Genomic DNA, 27,032 nt, shown 5'->3' with positions numbered 1-27,032 from the left:
AGTAAGCTAATGGATTCAATGGACTATGGGATGTTGGACGGACGGCCCTGGGACTGCTTGGTGCTTCCCAGCCAGAGAAGAGCATCCAAAGCTCTCCTCACAGTTTTCTTCTCAGGAAACATAATTTCACTGAAGAAAGGAGGGAGGAAAGGGGTAATGCTTAATTTGTACCCTCCGGTTGGCTGAATTAAAATTAAAACTGTCATTTTAGTTGGAAGTATTGTTTTCCATGGCTGGATTCCAGGAAGCTTTGCTGGGCGGGCATCATGAGTCTGGTTCTGCACTGTAATAAATGAGCTGCGCTCCTGCGGGATGGGGGAGGCGTTTCCAGAGGACAAATATCATGGTCCTGGAGCTCTGTCCCAGCCTGGCAGGGGCAGGGTCAATGCCCACGAGGAGCAGATGGGGGCCCAGAGCTGTGACCGTGCCCTCCTCTAGCAGGAGCCCCCTGTGCCCCCCTGGCAGCCCTTCCAGCAGCACTGACCTTGCCTGTGCCAGCTCCAGTTGGACACCCCCTGCTTTTGGTTATTTGTGCTTTTGAAGCAGAAGCAGGTTTGGGAACTTTTTTTCTTTTTCTTTTATTTTTTATTTTTTATTTTTTCCCCTGAAGCACAGCCAGGGGCTGGAAGGGGGCTGGGGACGCAGTGAGAGGCGCAGGCAGCAGCCTCCCTCTGTTGGTTCGTGCTGATTTCAGAAGGGGCGCGGAGCCTTTGCTTCGTGGCTGGCATCAGACCCCGGAGTTTGTTTCTCCTTCAGCAGCATCACTTAATTTTCTCCTACAAAAGCACTGCCCAAAAATAAATCCCTGTCAGGAGAAACTTAATTAGAAAGAGAAATAAATCTCTTCCAGGGCTCTCCGAGCTGCCCGGCTCCCATCCCAGCCACAGAGGGGAAAGCCCTGCTCCCGCTGCTCCTGAGCCCAGCCGTCCTTGTGGCTTCTGCCTCGTGCTGAGCTCCTCTTGGCTGCACCTGCGTTGCTGATTAAGAGCTGCCTTGAAAGGCAACTTCAAACTCCTAAAGGGCTGTTTCCCGACTTAACAAATCAATGCATTAAAATCTATAAATATTTAATCACGGCTCGTCCTCCGGAGGAGCTCCTGTGACTGTTGCCCTTGTGCTTCTTCCCTCCCTGCGGTGCCCACCGACCTCGCTGCTGCCCTCGGCACCCGAGGTCTGCGGGGGAGCACGAAGAGCATGGGAAAGCCCTGACTGCATCATCTGATGCAAGCAAACCGGCAAGTGCAACGGCAGCAAGAGCAGGTTTAACCCTAGAGCTTGGAAGGGTGTGGGATTTTCATGTTGAAATATTCTCCCCTCTCCCTGAGGTGTCCGGCATGAGCCTGGCGTGATACGTAAAGGGTCAGTGCCGGGGGGAGGTTTGTACCTGCCTGCTCCCCACGTTGAGGGCAGGCAGGAGGGCACCAAGCAGCCGGTGGGGAGGTGAGGTGTTTGTCTGGGCGTGCAACGCCGGCTGGTGGCAGGGCCGGGCACCTCCCACGCTGTCCTGGCAGGGTGTACATGGGTGGATGGATGGCTCGCCCGCGGGCGCGGGGCTGACTTATTTCTGTGCACGCCACAGACCTGAATCGCAAAGCACAAACTGAACCCCAAGCAAACGCTGAAAGTCTCTAGAAAGGAGACACAAATAATGTGGATTATGATAGAGGTTCTTCATCACTCTGAACAGTTTTTTTTTTTTCTTTTTTCCTCTTGCAATTAAATGCAAGGTCTTGCATCACCTGCTGCCACAGTCCCCGGGGAGCGGCAGTGGATGTGACAGCAGGAGCAATGGGGATGGAGCCGGGCTGTGCCCTGAGCTGGTGAGGGCCAGGATGGCAGCAAGGGGTGTGTGGGCCTCCAGGGACCCCCAGCGTGAACCAAATGATTGGAAGGTTTCTGGGGCTGGTGGCCTGAGTTATGGACACGGGCAGGCGCATGATGAGTTGTGTTAGCAGTGATACCGAGAGAGGCGCAGGCTGCTGCCCTCCTCCTCTTGTTGGCTGTGCTGCCCAGGGAGGCCGATTCTCCCGACTTGTCTCAGTGCTTAGCCATCTGTCAGCCTTTGCCCACGCCTGAAGATTTGGCTGTCTTTTCCACTTCTGGAGAGATGACATTGGAGATGGCTTGGATGGCTTGGAGGTGCTGAAGCGAACCAACATCATGCAGCAGGTCGCGCTGCTCTGCCAAACCACCAGCCAGCTGGTGACGTGGTGTCATCTCCAGGAACGAGCCTGCCCCGTGCACGGTGCCAGGACCCCAGCTGTGTGGGGTTGGGACGGGGTGGTGGGTGCTGGTCCTTCCACGGGCTGTCCCAGAAGGTGCTGTGCCCATCGGGCTGTCCCACGTGCCGTTTGGTGGAGGCGCAGAGGGCACGAAGCCTTGCATGGCGCACACCAGACCTGAGGGTTGCTGGCTCTGTGCTTGTGTGCTCTGACTTTGGGATGTCCCAAGAATGTGATGGGACCAGTGTGTCTGGGGACGCGTGTGCCCAGCTGCCACTGGTGGGGCTGGGAAGAGGCTGCGAGACAGCTTCTGTGGGGGCCTCGGCAGGGTACCCGGCTGTCCCGTGCAGTGAAAGGATCTGTTTTAATTCCTGAAGGTCAAAATAGGAGAGAACCCACATGTGTGGGGCTTCCTGGGGGCTGGCTCCATTTTGAGGGCTTTTGCAGGGTCCTCCAGCCCCGCAGCCTGCGGGAGGCAGCGGTGTAGGATCTGTCCCATGTCGGATCCGTCCTGTTTTGAAAACGGCGGAATGCCAAACGTCTTGATTTTCCCTCGCCCCCTGAAACGGCGAGGAAATTCCAAAAATCTCTTCGTGACAACTCTGACACTTCTGTTCCCATTTGCTCCAAAATTACCTTTCAAATATAGTTCAGTCCTCTCCGGCAGAAGAGCTGTCAGAGAGAGACTCTTCCAGGACAGCTGAGGAGGAGAGAACGCCGGGAAGCAGCATCCATCCCCGCTATCGCTAAGGGAGCGGAGCACGGCACGTCGCAGCTCTGAGTGCTGCGCTGCGCTCTCCCCTCGCAGCATGAATCCCAAAGGGAGGCAATGTTCTGAGTATTGTAATTCGATTATAATAATTCAGCATTTACAGAATCTTCTATCTCTGGATAACAAAGCGTGTCAGGAAAAAATATTATCCCCGGTGACAGGTGGGGGGATGAGAGGTGAAGTGACTTGCTGGGTGAAGGCGGGAGAGCTGAGCTGCAGATCGGGGTGTGAAAGCTGCGTTTTGAGACTGGGGGCTGAAGGGTTTTGCCTTCTTGTAGCAGGAGGGTGTGGCGGAGCTCTGGAGAGGATGGGAATAACATTGTTTGTCTGAAAAGTAAACAGATGCAAGCTGCAAATATGGTCCTGATGCTGCTTCGAGGATGTAAGTCATGTCAGATCTTGAGAGAGCGAGCAGGCTGGTGCTCCTGCCCTCGAAGTGCTCAGACAGCTGTCTGCATGCAAGCGGTGTCCGTGTTATCGTTATATCTAATTGCTGAAACTCCTCCTTAACTGCACGACTTCACTGCCGAAGTGACCGAGAGGGTGTGGGCAAGGGGGTGGGGGTCTGGGGTAGCGAGTCAAAGCCAGGGACTGTACCAGAAATTGTCTTATAAAGTCAGGGAGCTGCTGCGGCACTGGAGTTACCACCGGGGATCAGTGAAGCGCAGACCAAGAAATGCAGGAGCCCTGCCTTTTGGTGAGCATCTGGGCAGGGGTGGGGGGGCAAAGCCAGGCGGTTTGGGAGGCCAGCTGGGGAAAAAAAGAAAAGTTTGGTTTAGTGCTGCTGAAAGGAAGGGTGGAGGGGAGCTGGGCTGTGGAGCTCCAGGAGGCATTTCAAGCCAGGAGCATGGGATCTGTGGGGCATGGTGGGACCTTGTTGTCCTGCTGTGCCGGGGCTGCTGCACCCATCCCAAATCGTGGCAGCATCCCTGCCCTCGCCCCTGTCTGTACTCCTGGGGCAGAACCTCTGCGTGCATGCGTTTTGCTCCACGAGCAGCAGAGCTGCTGTTAGTGTGAGGGGAACCTTTTATTTGGTGAGTGCTGGCCTCTGCCTGTTCATTTCATGCTCGCTGCCCAGAGATCAATGGCTAGTTCTTCCCGAGACCCTTATTAAATGCTCCTGAGTTACTGGAGCTACCCGCAGGCTGGCTGCTTAGCGCTGGGAGGGAGCAGGGCAGGTGGATTTCTTTCCCTGGTCCAGTGCTTCTGGCTGCCTTCTTGCGTTCCTCTGCCCCTTCCCTTCATGTGCTGCCTGTTTGTGTTTTTTTTTCCTCGCCTCTGCTAATGGCCAAATGTTGTTTTTTTTTGGGAGAGTTGTCTGTGGCGACACAATTAGAGCTGTGAATCACTAAGTGGTGGGAAATGAGCAGTTATCCGTGTCTGCTCCCAGCAGAGGCCACGGAGTCACCGGCTGCCGAAATGAGTGTCGGTGCCCCTGGTTTTCTCTTGTGCTCCGGGTCAGAAGGAGTTGGCTTTGTTTCTGCCTCCTGGAGGACTGATAGCCTCTCTTCTCATCTGGGTGTGCTTTGCCCAAATGGTTCCTGAAGCCTCAGCACCTTCCGGGCAGGGCAGGAGCGTGGGATGCGTGCTCTCCGTGGGCAGAAGTGAAAGTGGGGAGGGCACGGAGAGGCTTCCTGTGTTGTGCTGGGGGGGCTGAGCGGCCGCTGGATGGAGATGTTGTTCCTGCTGGGCCCTGCGGCTGGTGGGCACCGAAGGAGGGAGGACGAAAGCGCCCTGGGCTGCAGGCGCTGGTGAGAACGCGCTTCCCTGCAATATGCAAAACGCTCGCAGGAGCAGTGGGGAATTTCTGCCTGACCTCAGCTGGTGTGATCAACCGATGCCCTGAAGCATGAAAATAAATAGCTCTGACTCATAAGAACAAGTGGTGCAATTACTTTAGCTAGGATAAAATATTTGTAAGTATCTAATCCTTTCCTGTACCGCGCGCAGAAGCGAGCACTTATCTCCCTGCTGCTCCCCATCCCCACCCTTGGCTCGGCGGCACAGCTCGGCGCACACGAGCAGCCCCTCCAGCTCTGCAGCCCCTCCAGCTCCGCGTCGCGGTGCCTTGTTCCTGCAGCCCCTGCTCTGACCTGCGTGGCGGGAGGGATGCTGCGGATCCAGGGCACCTCTCTTAGCCCGGGGTCATTTTGCCTGAGCCTGTTTAATTAGGACAGATCCTGTCCCCCTGCCAGCAGCAGTGATGGGAGGCTGCAAGGGTGGCAGCACTCAGCGCCACCGAACCACACAGGGAAAGTGGATTTGGATGAAGACCTCCCCTTTTATTTTTTCCTCTTACCATTACCCACCGGCTGCCTCCCACGTCGCTCTCCTTCCCTCTCCCCTGGGTTTAGTACGCGCCGTTTTGTGTGTTAATTTTGATTGCTAATCACTGCAGCTGAGCTCGTGCTTCGCGGCGGGGAGCCCGCTGCATGCCACCTGCCTCCCTGCACGCACCCCGCGCGCCCTGCCCTGCCTGGTGACGAGAGGTTTGTCTGAATGGTAAACCACGAAGTCCTTGAGCGTGTCGACTCGGAAAATAAAGTGCTTAACAGGCAGAATTCGCCCTGGAGTCATTCCGGGGCTGCTGCATGCAGCCGGTTCTCACCATCAGCAGCTGGCTCTGCCCGCACCTCGGCGCACCAACGCTGCCTAACAAATGCTGCTGTAGGGAGGCAGAGCAGCACCAGCACGATGCGGAGCCGTGTGTTGGGCAGGGACAGGGCAGTGTGGTTTGCTCAGCCTGCTGGCCTGGGGTGGGTTTTGGTCTGCTGGGGGGTGATGGAGCAGCCCCCAGCGAGCTGCATGCTGTTGCTTGTGCTGCCCCAGGGACCATTCGTAGTGATATGGGGTGAGCCTGGGTGTCCTCGATGCTGGCTGCGAGCATGGGGCTCACCCCAAATGGGCTCTCTGGGGACACCTCGTGCCTGCCCTGCTGTCCTCTTCTAGGCAGTAAAACCATTTATATTCACCAGGCTACTCTTTATATTCACTCATTTCCCACAGCCAAAGCGAGCTTCCTTTGCACCCTTCTTGCAGTGGAGACATTTTTCTGACTCAAACATCTTTTTTAAAAATACTTTTTGCCTAACAGTGATTTAATGATACTTTTCTTAAAACTAGCTTTTTTACTTTGTTTTAGGCGTTCCCTGCTTCCGAAATAATTGCCAGATGAAACATTAAGTTGACAGCAAAACATTTTAAGCGTGGTGTGTTTTTTTTCCCCTCAATGCTTTCAGCAAACAGAAAAATGACTTAATCTCACGGCTGTGCCCTGATGTCCAATCTGCCTTTGGTAGCGCTATATTTGGACAGATGTACGTGGTAATGCATTCTTCTTTTTTCCCTTACCGATTTCACAGTCAGCAGGAAAATAGCCCTGACTTGAGCTGCACTGCTACGGGATTAGCATCTGGCAAGGAACTGGTGCAGCTGGAGGTGCGCAGGTACAGGGTGCAGCTGGGAGCAGCTCGTGGCTTTCAAGGTTTGCTGCAGGACCAGGGAAAGAATTCACTGCCTGGTGGAGGCTTTTGGTGGCACTGGGTGTTGTGTCCAACCTGCTCCGAGGAAGTCCTGAGCCTAGTTTGGTGCAGAGCTAAAGCTGAAGTTAAGGATGATGTGTCCTGTGCTGCCCTTGCTGCTGTTCTTCCTCCTCCTCCTCCTCCAAGCCATGGTGCTGCTGGGGTCTGCGGGCTTGCCCTTGCCCTGTGCTCCCTGGGGAGGCGGCGGTGGGACCTCGAACTGGGTCAGCTCCACCTGGAGGGAACAGCTCCTGGTGGAGAAGCGCCCCCAGGACGGCAGCAAGGAGACCACAAGAAGTCTTTGTGTGCTGTGGAGGGCGAGAGGAACAACGCCAGTAAGGAGAGCTCCGTGCTAGGAGTCCTGGGAGCGTTAGGGCTTTGCTGGCCCATAATGGTGCGGATGGGTTTCTGCACTCCTAGGCTGGCCAAGGCAGGAGTTCCTAGTGCTGCTTCTTGAGCAAAACGGGTGCTTGGGTATGGGAGAGCCATCTTCTGCCTGCGCCTGCAGGGGGTGGCTGGCCTCTGAACGTGCACAGCGGGTTGGTGACTGTGATTGAATACACGGGACCGGAGAGGTATTTCTGCTGCTCCTTTCTGTGCGATGTTGGCCCATGGGGAAGAAAAAAACTAAAACACAAAACCCAGCCCAGAGTATGGTGCTTTTTAGATAACAAATACCTGGTGGTACCAGGCTGGTTTCTGAGAGCTTGCAGCCAGGTCTTCAGCTGCTCACCACCCACATCAGGGCTGGGTTTCTCTGCCGGGCAGTTTGAGTATTCCTGCCAGGCTCTCGGAGGATGACATGGAAACCAAAAAATGCCTCTAACGCACACAAACTAATTACCATCGCCTGCCCCTGGAGAGCGGCTGTGATCTGAGCTGCGAGTCCTGTATCTCGATCGTTCCCTGGGAAAGAAACAAAAACAGGCTTGTACCCGCAGTCCCCACGGACACCCGGGAAGACGTGTGACTCAGGCTCTGTTGTATTACTCTGTCTGCCACTGCGATATTAAAAACATTTAATAAACACGTTTGGAGCGCAGGCTGACGCACCAGCATCGCGCTCACATTGGGAGCAAAGTGCTGAAGTTTAGGGTAAAGCTCACCGCCGCGTGCCCCTGCCTGACCCCAGCATCGTCCCAGCATGGCCCCGAGTGAGTGAGCACCCAGCTGTCACCGGATTGTCACCAATTTCCCAAGGGATTCCTTTCCTGGATATTAAGCAGAGGCTGTCCGGGAGGAGACAGATCTCCAGGCTTCAGTATTTTGCTTTTGTTCTGAGCCCTTAGGAGATACATGGGTTGTTCTTCCATCTGTTTTTCCCTTCAAAATGGAGCTCTGTCGATCTGCCTGTTGTGGGCATCCCAAAGGTTGTGTTTTGCAATTTTATTTATTTATTCAGTTGGCTTTCTGATAAGAAGTGGCAAAAGTCTTCCTGTGGCACCTGCCAACCTTCCTGCAGACACCCTTGGAAGACCGGCTTGAACAGAGCGTGCCCTTCTGGTGGAAACCCATCAGCTGCCGCTTTTGCTTTCCTCCCTGCTCTCTTCCTTGTTAGAATAAAGCGCTTTGCATGATTTTTCCCCTTGTTGCAGCCAACAAACATGTTTGTTTCTCCTTAATTACCTGGGTGTCAATGGGGTGCTTCATCACTGTCTTTCCTCAGCCGCTTCCTTTTCGTTCCATTACGTAGCAGGTAATCAGAAGCCTCAATTGCAAATCCTGCAAAATCCACAAGACATGAAACTGGAAAAGAACCAAAAAGTGACCTTGAGATGACTTTCCATGTCCATGAAAATTAAAATTAACTGGGCTGATTTGACTGGCCTGAGGGGAAGAAGATATTTTAAAAAATAATAATAATAAAAAAATCTGACAAATGAGCCAGGAAAGTTTTGGGTGTCTCAGGTGAACACTGGAATATGCATTAGTTATAAATGTTCTAGTGCAGGGTGCCTGAAATTGTAGTAGGAAAATAATCTGTGTGTGTGAGGAGTGCATTTGCTGTGTGCATGGCCCCAGAGCTGGCGTTGCTGCAGGGGAGGAGAGCACGATCCAAGCGCTGGGAGCTGGGGTGAGTTAGCTGGCGTGTGCTTTGCCATCCAGATGAAGATTTATTTCAGTGGTTCTGGCAGCGTGACCCTCGGTTTTGCTGCGTATTGCATAATGCAGAGAACTGCAGGGGTCTGCAGCCTGTGCAGCCAAGGGACGTGGTGCATAGGGGTCTTAATTCTCATCGCTGTGAGGCTCCAAATGGCCCGTGCAAGGTCCCAGAGGGTGGTCCTTGTGGGTGTCGTGGGTGAATCCAGGTACCTGGACCCACCTCTTTGTGGATGAACCTGCTGGGGCTGTCAGACACAGGACAGAAGGTGGCTGGAGACGTGCACAGGGACATGCACTCTTGTGATCCCCCAGGCCCTGGGCTTCCCTTCAAGCAGCCACATTCCCCAGGCAGTCGCGTGCTGCTGTGGCACCATGAACGTCACCCTTACCCTCATCTCGAGGGGACGTGGGTCTTGTGACAGCCCTATTGACAGCTGCCAGCATCTGTTAGTGCCTGAGCGTGCACTTCTTAGCTTATATCTGGGGAGGTGAGAAGAGACCAGGGGAAGGCAGAACAGCCAGAGGCACAGCGTCCAGAGGGGAAAGGTGTCGGTGTGTTGGCTGGAAAGAACACGAAGCGGGAAGGTGTGTTGGGGTTACGTGGCAGAGCCCAGCCTGCTGTCAGACCCGCTGCCTGTTTGCCTATGGACTCGTTTGTCGTTTGTGAGGCTGGGCAGCAGCATTATCTTGACAAGAGAGAGAGATTTTGAGCTCTGTAATCCATGCTTGTCCATCCTAATTACTTCCCTTATCAGCCTTCAGGAGAGTAACTTTACAGTGGTAATTAGTCTCTTGAATCCCACCCTATCTTAATTATTAACATAGACTTAGAATGGGAGGGGGAAAATCCCTGTTTTGGGCTAAAAATCCCTTCTGGGGAGAGAGAGAGATTTCTTCAGCAGTTGAATGTGGGCTGGAGAGGGCAGCCTTGGGGATGGCACCGGGAGGCTGCGTGCCGAGGGCCTGCAGGACGGAGACCAGGGGTGGGCAGCACGAGACAAGGTTTTGGTTACACAGAGTGAGCTTGGATGTTGTGTTAAGGGAAGAGCTCATCATGCTCCAGTGGTGTGGTGCTGGGTGGTGCTGAGCACCCGCAGCTCCCCTGGGCTTCACCTGGAGCTGTGGGCACTCGCCTCTGCTGGAAAGGAGCCCACTTGTTCATCATCTCCAGTGTTTGAGACACGGCACAAGAAGGGCAGTTTGACCTACTACAGCCCTATAGCAGCTGCAATTACTGGAGTATAATTCATTTCGAATGGATCCAGAGCTTGCTTTCCATTAACAACCGGGGCACAGAAGAGCAGGCGGGATGGCTGAGCCCGGTGGCGGTGGGCATCGCAGGCGGGTGAGGGTGCGCGTGGCAGAGGGAAGGGGCAGGGCGAGACCCATCAGGAGTCCTGGATGCTTCTCTGGGAAGACGCCGTTCTTCATTTCTGATGTTCGAATGAGTATTTTAACAATGAGTGCAGGTAGCAATATCGTCCGTGATGTGATGATCAAGAGCAGCCAACGGTGACAAATCTCTTGCAGGAAAAACTTGGTTTTCAGCTTTTTACGAGTGGAAGGGCTTCGGTTCATAAAACTCAGGTCTCTTCAGGGCAGCGTGTTGGTTTTGGTTATGTCCAAAAGAAGTTTGCAGGAGAGAAAAAAGCGGGGCTCTGGCTTTATTCTACTTTCATCGATTTTAGGACGTGTTGCTGGGATGCGATGCGGTGACTGTGGTGTTGGTCTGGATGCTCGTTGCCTTAGCTCGAAGAGCTGGTGGTGTGTTTTGAATTTGTTTGTTCTTTGAAACCAGCTGAGTCTCAGTTCGGTCTTGTTATGCGCTTCTTGGAACGAAGCCGTTAATCAGCAAGGTGGGTCCGAGGAGCAGGCAGTGCTTGTGCCAGCTCTGGGAACAAATGCAGCTCAGGTTCTGTGCTCCTGAGCTGACCTCTGTCTCTGAGGACCCTGCAAATAAATATACGTAATGGGAAGGACGGTATTGGAATCTTTTTTTAGGCTGCTGCTTTAATTTTTAGATGTCTTCTATCTAACCTGGCTCCGGGAAAAACATCTTGGTTTTTATTACAAGCCCCAAAGGCTCACACTAAAAGGGATGCTTTAGAGCAGGCAATAATACCTTCCAGAAAGTGTGTGCAAAGCTGCCTGAATGCAAGACTCTGCCAACACCTTCTCAGTATCTCCAGTGTTTTTTTTTTTTTTTTTTTTTTTTCCATTTTCTTCTCCCAGTCTGTCCCTTTGTGCTGGAGCTTCGCAGAAGACCTCTTCTGCCAGGTCAGGTTAACCATCGACGTGGCCCAGAGGTCCTGGGTCAGGTCGGGTTTTCAAGTACGGGTGCAGGGACAAGGAGGCATCTCTTGGCATGGAAGATGTATTTCGAGATGATCTGCTCCCTGCTGTGTTGGTGGTGCCAGGCAGGTGGTGGGCACTGATGGATGGGCAGAGGCACCGAGCAGACAGGGAAGGACCCTGCCTAGTGCCCTTTGGCTCCCTGCCCCATGGCCCTGCTGTCACCAGGCTGTGCAGGTGCGTTGGCTGCCACCCAAGGGACACGCGGGCTGTCCTTCCATCACCACACTGCGAAATGGAAGAGACAGCTCCATTCAATAATTTATAACCTTGCATAAATCTTTGTAATATTTAAAGAAAGGGGGGGAAAAAAACAAAACAGACCTTTGGGTTGCCCTTCCTCCAGGCTGAGCAGCGGAAGGGATGGAGGTGGTTTGGTTCCCTGCGCAATGCAATTGATCTGCCAGGCACGAGGTTACGGACACACCAACCTTACAGCCAGGTGCAGAGCCCGTGGGAGAGATGGGGGCGTGGAGCTGGCAAAATCCCTCTGAAGGTGTGGAATTTGTGTTGGAGGAGGCTTCATGAGCATCAGGGGGGTGAGTGGCACCGAGGACGGCCTCTGCCCAGTGATGTCCCCAGGGCTGCTGCTTGTGCCCACGGGCCACCAGGAGGGGCTGGGGGTGCCAGAAGGGGCAGGAGCTGGCAGGATGTGTGCTACAGCCCTCTCCTCGCCTTGAGGAGGGTGAGTGGGAAGGAGAGATGACCCCACGAGCTGCTTTAGTGCTTGAAGACTGTAAAAGGCTGGGAGCTTTTGAGAGCAGCAGCCCTGGTGGGTGAGGAAGCAGGGAGGTGGTGAAGTGACAAAGCTGATCTGAGACCACGTGGGAACCCTGTGCAGAGGCCAGGGAGAAAGCACAGGGTAAGATCCTGTTTTTGTTTGCTTTTGAGTGTGTTTAAAGGGTTCTGATGCTCAAGTCTTTCAAAAGGGATCAGATCATTCAGAAACTCAGGTGTCACTGCAAACCAGCAAAACTGGCTCCTAAGTAATTCTGCAGTGAGTTCTGAATGGTTCCCTTTCAGACCCACGTAATTGAGTCCCATGCAATGGCTGTGTAAACTATTCTGCTGCCTTTGGCTACAGGGCAAGCTCGTGGCTGTATCCTTCACCCAGCGAGGCTTATTTTCCTCCCTGTGAAGACTCTTCCAAAATCTGAGTAGAGGGTGCTGTGCAAGTCCAAAGTGTTTGATTGTTTAGAAGTCGCTGGAGTATCCTGTGTTCATTATTTTAACAATTGGAGAGAGGGTTTTATTTTCTCCACAATCATAAACACAATCTGCAGTGTGTTTTATGAAAACAATAAAGCTAAACTCTAATAACCACACATTTTCCTTGCTTTATGTGCATGCATCCTTGGGGAACAGGGCCTCAAGGACTCATCTTGCTCTGCTTTTAACAGAGTTTTAATGTGCTCAAGTTGGTAAGTGGTGGAGAGCTAGAATCTGAATTTGCGTCGGTACCGACAGGAATTTTGTTTGCTTTTAAAAATGCTCAAGGTGAGCAAAAAATGTACTTCTGGAAAACAAAGCTGGTGATGCGACATGAAGATGTTAGCTTTGTGATCTGAAAAGCAGGCTTCATTTAAATGCTGTATATTGCAAACTCTTCCATACAAGCATTAATTATTTTTCTTGCTTCTCTCTCTCCCATTTTATCCTGTGAATAATACTGTTTTCTTTTGGAAGAGATCTGAGGCTCTCAGAGGCAATTTATGAAGGAGGATGCTCTGCTGCAGAACCAAGTACCACAGTGCAGAGATGAAGGGAAGCAGCTCCGAAAGTATTTAGCCACCTAATAGATTTTTTATTTTTAAGTGCAGAAGTAGGTTACGGCCCCAGCTCCATCTGCGGCAGTGATTTCTGATTGAGAACTCACTTTAACAAGATAGTTTTCATCCAGAAGCGTTGAGAAATCCAAAACACCATGGAGATGCTCCAATTTTGAACGCTTTTAGGGGACTGGGGGGAGAAAATGCCAAAAAGATGGCATTTTTGGCATCTTTGAAGAAGAGCACGTGTCTAGTGGGTGCAGGTCTGTGTGTGTAGTCACCGTGGGATAAGCGGTGCGGTAAAGGTGTGCAGGCTGTGCTTGTGGCTGGTCCTTGCATGCTCCAGGTGGCAGGAGAAGGAGCCCCAGCGTGTGGGACAGCAGCAGGGATGAGTTGTGCCTCTGTGTCCCAAAAACTCAACACTGAAGGGCTGGAGCCCTGAAGGTAGGGGGGCATGAGCCCAGAGCCCAAAGGATGCTGTGGGGTGGGAGACTGGAAAGAAGGGAGGAAAGAAGAGGAGACGGAAGGGGCTGCTGCTGCTTCCTACAGGTGGTGAGTAGCTGTGGGCATTTCCCAGGAGGGGAGGGCTTAGAGCCATCTCGGTGCTGGCACCCACCCTGTGCATGGACAAGCTGGGGGTCCCATGCGGATGGCGCGGCACCCTTGGGCTTCTGCAAGGCTACTGGGGGCTAAAGAGAAGAGACCTGCTCACCCCAAAGGGTGTGCACACACACGAGTACTGCAGCAGCGTCCCAGGGCTGGCAGAGAGGTCCTGGGCAGCAGTGGTTAATTAGCTGGGGCTGTAACGTGGCAGCGCCGCGCGCCGCCTCGCGCTGTTCTCGCAGCCCAAGTCCTTTGATGCTTGTCTGGGAGCATCAGGGCGCTCTGGTTTCCAAAAGAGCTCTCGGCACAAGAGTGATAAATGTGTTTAATTTTTGCAGAGCTTGTAGCCTGGTTTTATCCCAGGATCCGTCTCTTGAGGTTTTATTAGCTGATGGTGTCTGTAGGAAAAAGTCAAAGCGACTAGACAGGAGCAGCCGTGGAATTGATGTAGGAAGCAAGAGCGTGTTTGGGAGATAATGTTTCTCGTTCTCACCACCGCTATGTGCTGAGTTTAGGCAGCACAGTTCCAGCTCTGCCGTAGTTTTATGGCTTCTGCCTGCCAAAGAAAACCCTCTAGCCAGCCTCCTGCCTGGCAGGCTGTGAGTTGTGTGCTCTCGCTGTGATGTGTGCCTTGCTCGGGTCCATCAGAGCGTCCCTGTGGGGCCGGCGTGCGGGGACCAGCAGGGCGGCAGGTGACAAATGCCCTTTTTCCTGGCGTGTAGCCGATAGACCTCGTGCAGAGGAGAGCTTGGCGTGGCTGGTGTCAAGCTGCAGGTGGCAGGAGGGGGCCGTCTGCTCCTGCCTGCTGGGGGGGAGACGATCACCCTTCCTCTGAATCTGGGGGAGAGACAATTTGCAGACATGTGTTGGTGCATTCCCGGAGGAAGCCAGGCTCTAAATCATCACCTTGCAGCCTGCATGCAGATTCACCCAGGGAACCTATTTAATTAGGGGATAAATTTAGAAATCAATTATTATTTGCAGAAACAGTTTCCTTCCCTCTAATGAGGCTGCAAGGATTCATCCCCCTCTGCCTCTCCCATGACCTCTGTGTATGCAGATCGGGGCTGGAAGCACTCTGTGGCTTTGCTTTCTTATCGCGGGTGGCCCTTTTGGGGCCCCAGGACTCTTTTTAGGACAACAAGTGGGGATACAAATGTGAGGCCATGCTACTTTTGGATCTAATGGTGTGGTGATGCTGGGGAGACAGGTCCCCTGTTAATGGAGACATGAATTAGCCTTTGTGATGAAGTAGGGGATGGGAAATGATCTGTCCTTGATGGGAAGAGGAGAAGGGGAAAAATAAGGATGGGATGGGGAGGTAGCCCCGCCGGTAATGTAGGAGGAAGGATGGGGGTGCGAGGAGAGCCTCACGAAGCCTTCATACTGGTGGGGAACGCCAAGCAACGTGGCTGGGGAGGAGTGGGACCACCAGGGGTGGGGTGGGGTGACTGCAAGCTGGCAACGGGTGAGGGCTGCAGTAACAGCAAAGCTGGCCTTCCTCCCTTCGGTCGGTGGGATGTGGCACCGGGATGCAGTGGCTGGAGGCCTCCCTGTGCCTGGCAGGGGCTGGCATCCAGGCAGATTGCTCTCTTATTTCAGCAGGCAAAGCGCTCTCTGCAAGAGGAGGGGAGCATGCCTGCTGGAGGAAGGGAGCGTGGTCGTGCCGGAGTCAGGCAATGGTGTCACTCCGGGAGAGCATCACTGCTTCGGGCTGGAAGTGTCGCTGCCACTTAGTTGCTTTTAATCTCTGACAAATTGCTTAGCCGCTGTTTTGGTTTACCCACTCCTAAATGGGGAAAAATTATTTTGCCCACAGGCTCTGAGAAATCTTAATAAATTCATTCGCTTTTAGTTATTTATTTATTTAGATGTTAATGTTTCCTCATCATCTGATGCCACTTCCCGAGCCCTCCAGCTGCTCTGTGATCTTAGATCAGCTGCAGCGAGCCCGGTTCATTTCAGCACGAGTCAGTCCAGGGAGAGGTGACGATTTTCACAGCTAAGTTTCTGCAAGCCCCTTCTGCTTCCTGCAGCACTCAGCTGCAGCACTTCGTGCCTGGGCTGAGGCTGCCCAGGTCTGTCCTGCCTGGGAAGGGTCGGTCTGTCCGTCTGCACCCTGCGGTGGCATCCCCTGGGAGCGGCAGGCTCCTCTCGAGTGGCGCTGAGCTGTGCAGGAACCTGGTGGTGCTGGGCCAGGAAGGTCCCTCTGGGTGCTGGGGCAGATGAACGAGCAGGTTCTCCTGGGTGAAGGTGTAATACTGCGCTCTTGGAGAGAAGTGAATCCCCTGTGAGGCTGCAGGAACTCCCTTCTGTGAGAGCTGAGTTTGAGGTTTGTGAGCTGCCACCACGGTGCCTGAGTGCTTGGGTACCTGGGAGGCTTTGGGTAACCAGCGGCTTTTCAGGGAGCAAGTACTCCAAAGCCTTTCCCAGAGAAGAGGCAGGGCCCCTAAAACCTTTTAACAACAGCGGATGCCTGCCTTGAGAACAAGGGAAGGGCCCTGTTAGTGTGGGAGCCCCATCATGATGTAGGTGGAGGGGCTCCACCAAATACTCCTTCCTGGCAGCTGATGTTTCTGCCTTTCTGGGGAAGGGTAAGCCCAGAGCTTTCCAGGCTGCTCAGCTTTCAATGCACCCCCTGGCACTCCGGGTGGCACACAGGCAGAAGAACCCATGTTCTCCACTACCCATTATTTTCTCAAGATGCCAGGCACCAGCCACGCACCCCCTTGTTCCCAATCTCCTGAGTGTGCTCCTCTGCTTTGCGCTGACGTCTCCTTCTTTGGAGAAGGACATCATCTCAGCAGGGAGAGCTGTCCTGGTGCTCCCGTAGGAAGCAGCAAACCCTCTTCTCCCCAAGCCCATTCCTCTCCCCATCCTGCCCAGTGTGTGGGCAGGTCCTGCAGGGACCGGGGCTGCTGCTGGAGCTGGCTGGGAGGAGAGGTCCGTGTGGGAACCGTGCTGGAAAAATCACTTCCCAGTCTGAGCAGTGCCACGAGCTATCAGGCTACCTTATCACTTTAAGAGCTATGTTTCCCAAAGAGAGACATTTAAAAATGCATAGAGCTTATAAAGCACTTGACTAGTTTTAATCAAGCTCTGAGCAATGCTCGCCCCTGGAATACAGTGCCGTTACTCCAGCAGCTCGCTCACTCCCCAGCACACGCGGTGCTCGTGTTGCACAATCCTCACCTAGTGCCATAAAGGCTCCTTGGGCTCCTTGTCAGTCCCTTTGTCAGTTAAAGGACAGCAGGAGGGATGCAGGCTGCTTGGGGCTGGTTTAGCAGCTTCTCTTGATTGCTTAGGGACTGGGTTAAACTATTTGAACAACTGCATGAAGTTCAACAAGGCCAAGTGCCGGGTCCTGCACCTGGGGCGTAATAACCCCAAGCGGAGCTACAGGCTGGGAGATGAGTGGTTGGAGAGCTGCCAGGCAGAGAAGGACCTGGGAGTGATAGTGGACAGTTGGCTGAATATGAGCCAGCAGTGTGCTCAGGTGGCCAAGAAGGCCAACGGCATCCTGGCTTGTATCAGAAACAGTGTGGCCAGCAGGGCTAGGGAGGTGATCGTCCCCCTGTACTCGGCTCTGGTGAGGCCGCACCTCGAGTACTGTGTTCAGTTTTGGGCCCCTCGCTACAAGAAGGACATCGAGGTGCTTGAGCGGGTCCAAAGAAGGGCGACGAAGCTGGTGAGGGGCCTGGAGAACAAGTCCTACGAGGAGCGGCTGAAGGAGCTGGGCTTGTTCAGCCTGGAGAAGAGGAGGCTCAGGGGCGACCTTATCGCTCTCTACAGGTACCTCAAGGGAGGCTGTAGCGAGGTGGGGGTTGGCCTGTTCTCCCACGTGCCTGGTGACAGGATGAGGGGGAATGGGCTAAAGTTGCACCTGGGGAGTTTTAGGTCAGATGTTAGGAAGAGCTTCTTTACTGAAAGGGTTGTGAGGCATTGGAACAGGCTGCCCAGGGAGGTGGTGGAGTCACCATCCCTGGAAGTCTTCAAAAGACGTTTAGATGTAGAGCTTAGGGATATGGTTTAGTGGGGACTGTTAGTGTTAGGTTAGAGGTTGGACTCGATGATCTTGAGGTCTCTTCCAACCTAGAAATTCTGTGATTCTGTGATTCTGTGATTTTGTCCCCTCTCATGTGCTGCCTGCTTGGGGCATGCGTGCTGCAACCAGAGGCATTTTCCAGCTTGTGTCATTGCTGTTTAACCAAGGTTCCTGTTCGTGTGTCTCTGGACATGTGAATGCTTTTATCAGTGAGAGTTCAGCATTAATTCATACCTCTGATGTCCATCACGCACTTAACAAAACTCTGGGCGCTGTAGCTGTTGCTCAGAGCTGGTGGTGTGAGCGCCGTGCCTGCCTTCCCTCGCCCTCCCTCAGCCGCCGTGAAGAATAACGCGGCGGTTATCTCACGGAGCAGATATTGCTCAGCAGCCTCTGCCTGTGTCATGAGACACTTCAGATCCTCTCTGTCTCCAAGCAGAGCTGCGGCAGCGCTGTGCAGGGGGGTCTCTGGGCAGCAGCGATTGCACTCTGAGCACGGAGCAGGATCTGTGCCTGGTGCTTGGCAGGGCAGTCCTGGGGGCTCAGGGCTGAGCAGAGCAGCCTGGCCTGGTGCTGCAGCTCTCCTGTCCTGTGCAGAGAGCTGAATTCCCAGCCCAGGACATCCCTATCATCTCATATAGCCCACGGGGCAGGGTTTGCGGTGCTGTGTACTTGTTACCTGCAGAAAAGCTTCCCCATGGAAGTGATGTGCGCTGGTTTCTTTAACGGGGACTAATAGCTGAGTTATATAAAAAAAGTGCTCGTTCCTTTGAAATAGCCTAAAAAGGCTTTTACCAGCTATCAGCAGTTCCCATTTATCAGCCGTGTCTCTTTGGCTTTTAGGACCAGGAGTAAGGGGAGGCGGGGGGAGCTGCAGTTTTCCTCGAGCAGCATGGGCTAGCTGCTCTCTCCTTTGGCTAGAGGAGGCACTCGTCTCTCCCCTCTTCCTCGCACCTCCAGGTGCCCTTGCAGAGGTGAACCCTCTGTCTCCTGAGTGAGCTGGGAGCCTTGGGGGAAGTGGCAAAACTCTGAGGTGTTCAGTAACAGCTCAGAGCACCCTAAAAACAGGCTGCTGTGCCTCTGCTGGGCGTGGGGAATGAGGAAGAGGAGAGGGCTGCTGCACCATGTCCGTGCATCGTGGCTATTTCCAGTGCTGCATTCACACCCATCTCTCTTGCAAGCCTGCTCTCCCATCTCCAGAGGGTACACAAGCACGGCTGTGACGTTTAAAGTCACTTTCCTTTCCTTTGTTTTTTTTTTTTTTTTTTTTGAAGGCTACAGTGGCTGGGTGGACGGCAGCAGCTGACCCCCCTGAGCATGGATCCTGCAGCTCTCCGAGGAAGCTGCAGCCGTGCCCTGCTGCCCTGGGCTCGGCGCTTCCTCTTGGAGCTGAGAAGACCCATCGTGCTGAGCTGCGTGCCAGCAGTTTCTGTAGGATTGGCTTAACATGCAGCAGCACCGTCTGCCTGCGTGCAGTTGGCTTCCACCGCTGGTCAATGGGAGTCTCTGCTGACAAATAAAAATGGAATTGAATGGAAGGGAATTGAAAGTCAAAAGGGCCCTGTAATAATTTTAGACCGCCTGAGGCGCCATGCTGAAGCCCTGGCATTATAAATAAGGGTAATGTACTAGAGACTGAATTGCAATCAAAGCAGCTGTAAGAACAGGGAACGTGCGCTGAGCTTCTTTAAGGTGCGTGGAGGCAGATTATGATCTGTAGGCAGTGCAGGCTGATCAATACCTGCTCGCTGGCTGCCATTGGGGCGCCACAGCGTTTGATTAGAAGGGACATGGGGATGGTGCTGAGGGCTATAGGCCAGGAGGGGAGAGGGTTTGCTGGAGCAAACACCGTCCGGCTGTCTTGAAGGTCCTGCTGGGGTTATTCATGGAAGGGGCTGATTCTGTCCTGACCATTCACCTCATTTCATCTGGTCCCCAGCCTTCACCTGCGTGGTGATGCAGCCTGCTGACCGCTTGTTGTGTTTCACTATAATTACATCTGTCTGAAACAAAAAACCAACACACATGCATGTTTAGTTTGGTGGGAAGACGAGAAGAATTGAAATGTTCTGGTTGGGTTCATTTTGCCTGATGTTAACTGGAGGAAATCCAGCACTGTTAGTGGGGCCGCGCGTGTAAGACCAGGTTGTGGCAAGTTGCATGGGCTGCTGCAGGAGGGCTGGAGCTGGTTGGTTTGTGCTGAAGTTGGGCAGATGCTCTGGGCCAGCCTCGGGATGGCTTGTGCCATGGCTCTTCTAGCTTGAAGGTGAAATGTGTCAGCAATGGGGAGAGCCCTTTGTGCACGTGCTTCTCCTGTACCCACAAACTGTAGCATAAGGGGAGAGCTTTAATGTTAAATGGGTGTAAACATTGAAGACCACAAGCTTGGATGATGGTAGTAGGCCTTCAGCACTTCATAAACCCGGAGTGCTGCTGTTCAAGGCGGAAAAGTTGCTGGGGTGCTTGGTGGCCTCGCTGTTGCCAAAAGCATGGAGCCACCGCTGCTCAGCAGGGTGCGGGCAAGGTTTCTCTGCATCTTCTGAAAAGTCACAGGGAAAGTTTTTTGTCCAAGGCAGAGCAAGGTGGGAATGACACCCTCTCATCCCAGCTTGCTGTGATGCTGGGGGTTCTTGTTCCCAGAGCACTGAACAGCTGCAGCCTAGAGCAGGGAGAGGCAGGCCGGGTCTGAACTGAGGAGGTTTCCTGCTGGATGGATCCCTGTTAAGGGGGATCTTCTCATTCTTCTCCTTCTAGGCAGTTTGAGCAAAGCCTCAGAATAGCCAAACCCACTTTACTGCCCGTCCCACCTTGTGCTGGGGTGCCTGACATTTTGTCCATCCAGTGTCAGGCCTGTTATGCTGCTGGTAAAGCAAAGGAGATGCTGAGAAAGCACCCAAACTTGCTCACACCATTGGGGGGGTTCCGCATGGGTCACCTCAAGACCAAGGCTCCATCCATCCATACCAGCTGCCTGCCCCAGCCCCAGGGACATGTTGAGCCCCAGCAGGCACGCACACAGCCAAAGCCACCCGTGAAATACCCTGTGGGTGCAGCACAGTGCTCCTCGTGCACAGGGGCTTTGAAAAGAGATGATCAGAGGGATCTTGTCATTTTTTTTTAAAAAAAACAAAAACAAAAACAAAAACAAAAACAAAATCAAAAACTTCTGAGCTTCTCCATTACTCCTTACAACATTAAGCTGTGTTTGTGCATTGCCCTAGGGAGTACTGCGAGGGAAGTACAGCTAGAAGGAAAGGAACATGTTAACATTGAACAGAGGGAAAGGGGGAAAATAATGAAGTGAGCTAATGATTGAGAAGAAAAAGCACATTGCTACCAAAAGACCCAAACCTTAAGAAATGTTAGGGCCTGTTTGACTGCAAAATTGTCCCCTGGGGAGCACGGGGGAAGCCCCATTACTGGAGTCATTTTGGAGTGAGTCTGCACAGTGCTATAATCTATTCTGCAGGGAGCAATTCTGTACTGGCAAGGGCACTGGGGAGAGCTCTCTGTTTATGACTTTCTGCATAATTTTGGTTTATTAACATAAGTGGTAGCTAGCACCAAAGAATCTATAAGCTAACACTTGGACGGCAGTTGGCACCTCTGGAGAACATTAGCTCAGAAGAGCTCCTGGACTAATAGCAGGAGAAGTGGTGTTGCAGGATTAGGGCAATGCATGGGCAAGGAGACGAAGCAGTTGTCAGTGCTGGCCTCAGTGCCAGCCTGTGTGAGATGAGATTGTGTTTCTGAGCCTGCCATAAGAGGGAATATAATTGCTAACTACATCTCCAGCTTCCCCTCTGCCGACAGACGAAGACGCTGAGCCGTGCAGGTGAGCTGCTGAAGCCTGTCTGCAGGGTGCAGGTCCTGCTGGGCTCAAGCAGGTGGCGAGCATACAGGTGGGAGCAGCCTGGATCCGTGCACTGGAAATGACTCCCGGGCTTTCTGCCCGTCACGCCGAGGACCTGCTCCTTCATTAAGCACATCCAGCAGGTGCCACAGCCTGGGCAGCGCTGGGGAGAGGAGGGGAAACGCAGAGAGGGCTGGGTTATTTGGGGAACAGTGCAGGGACGAGCTGCTGTAAGCAAAATGGCTTGTTTTAATAACAACCTTCAAGAATAAAAATATAACAATTGTGGTAGATTAGCAGGAACGCGCCAATTAAACACAAAACATGCATTGTAAAATGGCATGGCAGATAAGGCAGGGCTGCATTCTCCCAAATGAACGCTGAAGCGTTGCATAAGGGCTGGCGGGGGGAGCTGCTGAATATTTCAGGCCTGGCAGCCTGCCTCGGAGAAGGCAGGGGTGAAAAGGCTATCTCTGCCTGCGGTCTGCCGTCGGTGAAACAAAGCGGGAGGAGAGGAGGGAGGCAGAGCAGCCAGAAGGCATCAAGTAACAATTCTCCAACTTTAATATCTGCTGTTTCATTTTATATTCATCATGTCAGCATAATCTGCTTTTATGGGAATCGTCTTGGTTCCCAACCAAGTGCATTTAGGCCTTTTTGCTTTTAGGTTTGATTGTAATAAGAGTTGAAGACTTCAACAAAATGTTTATACATAAGGATTGTAGAAATAGTGAAGGAAAAATGAAATTACAAAATCACTTGGAAGGGGTCCTGCTGTGGTCTCTGCAATCCCCTGGCTTCCCTGACCTTGTCCTGGACAGGGACCGTCCGATTGACACGAGCCCAGTTTGGGTTCTGGGCCCGGGAAGGGTTTTGTTTGGATGGCCTGCTCGACTTTCAAGGAAAATGTGAAAGCTGCAGCCTTAAGGGACCCAGAGGAAGGGCAGAAAAGGAGAAAGTGCTCTGTATGTTCTTTTCTTGAATTCAGACCATCATAAGCTGATGTCATCCAGCCTCCTCTTGGGGCAGTTGATATCATCTCTGACATGAGAATGGGGGGCACCCTGAGATAGCTGGCTGTGTTAAACTGTAACAGCTCTTCAGAGGGATTGCTGGGAGCACGTGTGGTGGTGATTTCCACTTAATCCTTCATCCGAGATGGGGCCGAGGCTGTGCACAGGACCGGGGCGGTGCTGGGGGAAGAGGGTTCATCGCTGAGAGGAGGGAGGTGGTGGAGGAACAGGGAGGGGACGAGATCTGTCCCAGTGCTGCTTCCCCAGAGCAGAGTGGGAGGAGGAGGCCGGCCTGCCCGGTGCTGTGATAGATGGCTGCTGCAGGGCTGTGGGCACCCTGGGGTGAGGCTGCAGGGCCGAGACGACAGCAGGACACAGCAAAGGGCCTTCAGCTGCGCCAGGCAATGCAGGAGTGGGCACGGGGCACAACGGGAGGGTGGAGGAGAGGGCTGAGATGGGCGAAATGGGAGTGCTTTGTGGTTGTGGAGAGGGGAGGAGGAACGCGGGGAGCCCGGGCTCTGAGCTGGGCAGAGCTGGGGAGGGCTGGCGGGGCCTCAGGAGCCCAGCAAAGCTGTGTGACAGGAGGTGAGGGGCAGGTGTGAAGAGCTGGGAGCAGGAGGCCCGCTGAGGCTGGTGAAGAGCCATTTCTGGAGCTCTGCTGAGGGGAGGAGAAGCAGGACTCGGCTGGTGAGCAGCGACCAGGCCGCGTGCAGCAGCGGTGGCCGCAGGCTGTGGGGAAGGAGGGCTCTCGCCTTCCTCCCTGTGAGCGCTGTCTGTCAGCACAACGAGCAGGTAGGAGGGTGAGGTGGGAGCAGTGGGGTCGACGCGGCCGTTTTACTTCACATTTCACCCAGGGAGCTGTGGCTGGAGCACTGGGACAGACTTCAGCACTGTGTGTGAGCCCTGCCTGAGATCTCCGTGCCTGCTGTGTGCAGAAATCTTGAATAGCTACAGACTACAAGTGCTTCCATTGCTGCCCATTTAAAACCGTGGCTGTATCTCATCCTGTTTTGGTGCAGGAATGTCCTTAATTTGTTCCAAAAGCATTTGAAAGCTCTGATAACAGGCAATCTTGCTGCAGACTATTGCATTCTTTCTGACGGATGGCGTATCACTGCTGTAACTACTGTGTAGATAGTGGAGTGACAATGCGTGTCCAGTGAAACATAGGCAGTATAATATTTATGTCAAGTATTTGAGGCCAAGAAACTTCCCTGCATTTGGATATTGAAGTGTTCAGCAGCTAACAGGGCTCAAAAATGTGTTTTTTTTTTTTTTTTTTCCTCCCTGAGCAGCAGCAAACCAGACTGAAGGCTCACGACATTCTGGCAGTGCTGGGAGTAGTAATGGCCAGGTTTCTTGCAACACGGGATTCAGGGGTGAAGAGCATTCAGATATTTATAAAAGTATGGTAAATGGCACCCAGGCTTGGCAAGTCAGCTTTCGTCAGAAATTGCCTCGCTGCTGGGTTTTGCTTAAAATTGTGAAATGAATGTTAAATTGAAGTTTCTACTTTTGGAAGAGACCTTTTGAAAATGAAACAGGCTTATCTTCAGTCTAGGCTAAAATCCAAAAAATTGCCTGGATCTCAGAACTCCCAGAAATGTTCTCTGTGATCTGTTTAAACATCCCATGCAAAAATGTGTGAGAAAGGTAAGAATTTTGGAGAAATACTGACCCCGAAGGTTTTCCCTGCTGCGATGCAGCCTTGGGGAACAGGGGTGGTAGGGTCCTCGTGGCTCCCACACCGTGTCTCTGCTGTGGTCTGCAACACAACCTCCTTTCTCAGGCTCGTTTGGAAAGGTCTGCTGCAGGGATGTGTGGGTGATGTGTGTCACGAGTGTGTGATGGTGTAGATCGTCCTCTCCTAGGGGTGACTGTGCTTCAGAGCAGGATTAAGATGGCTTTGGATAAGCAGGGTCCTCTCTCTTGATGCTTCTGTGCTGTTCCCATGGTCTCCTTGTGTTTGTAGAAGGGATTGTGATATCGTTCTCGAGGCTGAATTACTCCTTTTGCTCCTAAAAGTAACCTTTGCTGCAATTTTAATTAGACAAGATGCTCTTCAGAATGGACCTTTGAAGTGCTGCTATGAAGACAACTGTGGTTAAATAGCCCTGATATTGTTCTAGTTTTGTTCTTTCTTTTACCACTGTAAGAAACCCTCTGCTCTTATCTCTCTGGACAGACTCTCATCCCTGGAACACGTCCAGAGCGGGGCTATGAGGCTGGTGAAGGGCCTGGGACACAAGTCCTGTGAGGAGCAGCTGAGGGAACTGGGGGGATTTGGTCTGAAGAAGAGGAGGCTCAGGGGAGACCTAATTGCTCTCTGCAACTGCCTGAAAGGAAGGTTTCGGGAGCTGGGGGTCGGCCTGTTCTCACAGGTAACCAGTGACAGGACTAGAGGGAATGGCCTCAAGTTGTGCCAGGGGAGGTTCAGGTTGGAAATGAGGAGACATTTCTTCTCAGAAAGAGCAGTCAGGTGTTGGGACGGGTTGCCCAGGGAGGTGGTGGAGTCACCGTCCCTGGGGGTGTTCAAGGAGAGGTTGGACGTGGTGCTTGGGGACGGGGTTTAGTGGTGATACTGGTGGTAGGGGGATGTTGGACCTGATGATCTTGAAGGGCTTTTCCAACCCTAATGATTCTGTGATTCTTTGCAGGTGAGGGGGATGGTGTTCATTTCGTTAGACAGTTCGAGCTTGCACCAGCTCCTGTCCTGGAGCGTGAGCCACAGGGCTGGCTAGATTTACAGGGTAAAGAGTGCAAGCAGCCCCTCTTGCTACTGATTTGCTCCAGCAAACAGCTATTTATATTAAAGTAGAGAAGTGATTATTAGGAGACATCTCATTGCAATGACAGAGATGTGACAGTGAGTTCATGCATCCTCTCCAGAGTGCAAGCGTGGGCTCTTTATGGATCCCATGCATGGTCAGGAGCTGTTTAGTTTTTTCGCTTTGAGTGCTCAGATGTGCGCAGAGATTGGGGATAACGACCGGCGCTGTGCTTGGGAGGCAGCGATAATGAGCACAGCCCTCGATGAGGTTCAGCTGGCAGCGCTATGCCAGCAGCATAATTAGCGAGGTGCTGAATAAGGGGGTTGGCAGTAATGGGGTAACCTTGTCCCTGCCCTCAGCAGGGCTGTGATGTGCTGCGGCAGCGGAGGGGCTGGGGGCACCCCCCAGGAGCAGCTCTGCTGAGCCCTCCTATGGCACGGTGGGGACTTTGCTGTGAGTGGGGGGGGCTGCATCAGCTTTGATCTGTGGCACAAAGCCAGGAGCCGCTGCTGAAAATGTGTTGGTTTCAGGGCTAAGAAAAAGCGTTCCTGAAGAGAGGGGAGGTTTTGTTGCTGGGTCCGTAGAAGTGCCTGGTCTTGCAGCCTGGGGGGCTACTAGTGGTCCAGCACCCAGGTACCTTGAAGGACTTTGGTGTTGGTAGCTCCTGGGAATGGCCTCAGCTGGGCTCACGTCTTTGTTCCCCCTCAGAGCTGGAGCTAGATGTGCTTTTGCCCAGCTGTGTTAAGGAAAAAGGAATGTAAAATGCCCCAGCTGTTCCCTGCAGCTCCATCGGCAGGGCAAGGATCCACAGCCTCCCCTGGTGACCTTGTCATGGGTGGCGGGGAGGACCTCGTCTCCATCCCCACCTCTGTGCAGGGGGAATCTGAAGTTGGGCTTCTGGCCGTTGTGGAGCAGATGCCCCTGATGGCTGCAGTTGCTCTGAGGTGCTTTGCAGAGGAAAAAATAAATAAAAAGGCAAAGTTACTCTGATCTGCAGAGTGGGAAGCCGGCAGCGCAGCAAACAATGCCTGTCCTCATCCCAAGGGCGTTCAGGGGATGCCCCTCATCTGCCACGCCACAGAAGGTGCAAGCACGGATGTAAAGCAGGGCATTTGGCAAGGATTACGAAGCGTGTCACGATCCACTGGAGTCGGGCGCTGAGTTCCTCTTCCCAAGCAGAAGGGAATTGAATTTGGGTCCCCCACAACGTGGATGATTGCTGAAGCCGTGGGCCCGGTGACTAAGAGGACTGCCACTGGGAGCCTGCCTGCCTTCCCATCGCTTGTATTGCAGATGGAAAAACAAACACACACAAAAAGAGGTGGTGGAAGGAGAAATATTTTGGCTTATTTTGCACTTGTTTTTTTTTCCAGTTTTGGTTTGGCTGCCAAACTGACAAAGCGGCTCTTTGCAGAGATCTGCTTAAAACTTGACGGGCAGCTGCGGAGCTGTCAGTGCTCCTGCTTCTGCTGCTGCCTGGCCAAGGCAGGAGCTGCAGCTGAGCCCTGGAGCTGCTGCCTCTGGGGCGGGCTGGGGGCGCGCACCTGGGGCTTGCTTTTGGTTGTGCGGTGCCTGAATGGCCCCAGCCCCTAATTCACCAGGTGTGGTGCCGTGAGCGTGTAGTTCGGGGATACTGCGTTGGGATGCTGTCATCCTGGTGGGCTGAGGCTGTAAGTCACCGCCGGGTGGGACGTGGCAGGTGAAATAACAGAGGCAGACAGACAGACGTGCAGCCTCAGGGCCAGCACGGATTTGTCAGGCCTGGTGGGTGCTTTTCTTGCTGGTGCTTGTTAGCCCAAGCTGGGACTGGTCCTGCTAAACACAGCTCTGGTGCTACCTTGCTACCTGGAAGAAGGTGTCTGGTGTAAACGCCACCAGAGTATGCATGCATCTCTGTTATTTGGCTTGCTTGGCACCAAGTGTTCTCCATCTGCCTCCTGCCCACCAGCAAACCTCCGCTGGGCCTGGCTGCAGACCTCCGGGGGCTTCCTCCAGCCGCTTCCTGGGC

At 53.3% G+C, this 27,032-nt stretch overlaps 1 protein-coding gene across 4 annotated transcripts in view; it reads left to right on the top strand.

The window, feature by feature from the left end:
- Window positions 1–27,032, top strand: part of ASTN2 (astrotactin 2) — a 329,185-nt gene that overhangs the window by 24,883 nt on the left and 277,270 nt on the right. Inside the window, exon 1 of one of the 4 annotated variants that reach the window (XM_035342006.1) lies at window positions 4,782–4,910. The exons of 2 other annotated variants lie outside the window; for them this stretch is intronic. The gene's annotated coding sequence lies outside the window, so the exon portion shown is untranslated. Of the gene's footprint in view, window positions 1–4,781; window positions 4,911–13,197; window positions 13,292–27,032 lie in introns of those variants that run through there. One more of the 4 variants, XM_035342007.1, reaches the window with a different exon arrangement.

Source organism: Oxyura jamaicensis, chromosome 17 (genome assembly GCF_011077185.1).
Source record: "Oxyura jamaicensis isolate SHBP4307 breed ruddy duck chromosome 17, BPBGC_Ojam_1.0, whole genome shotgun sequence".
Classification (NCBI taxonomy): domain Eukaryota; kingdom Metazoa; phylum Chordata; class Aves; order Anseriformes; family Anatidae; genus Oxyura; species Oxyura jamaicensis.
The sequence above is the reverse complement of the archived record's forward strand: the minus strand, read 5'-3'. Positions and strand labels throughout refer to the sequence as shown.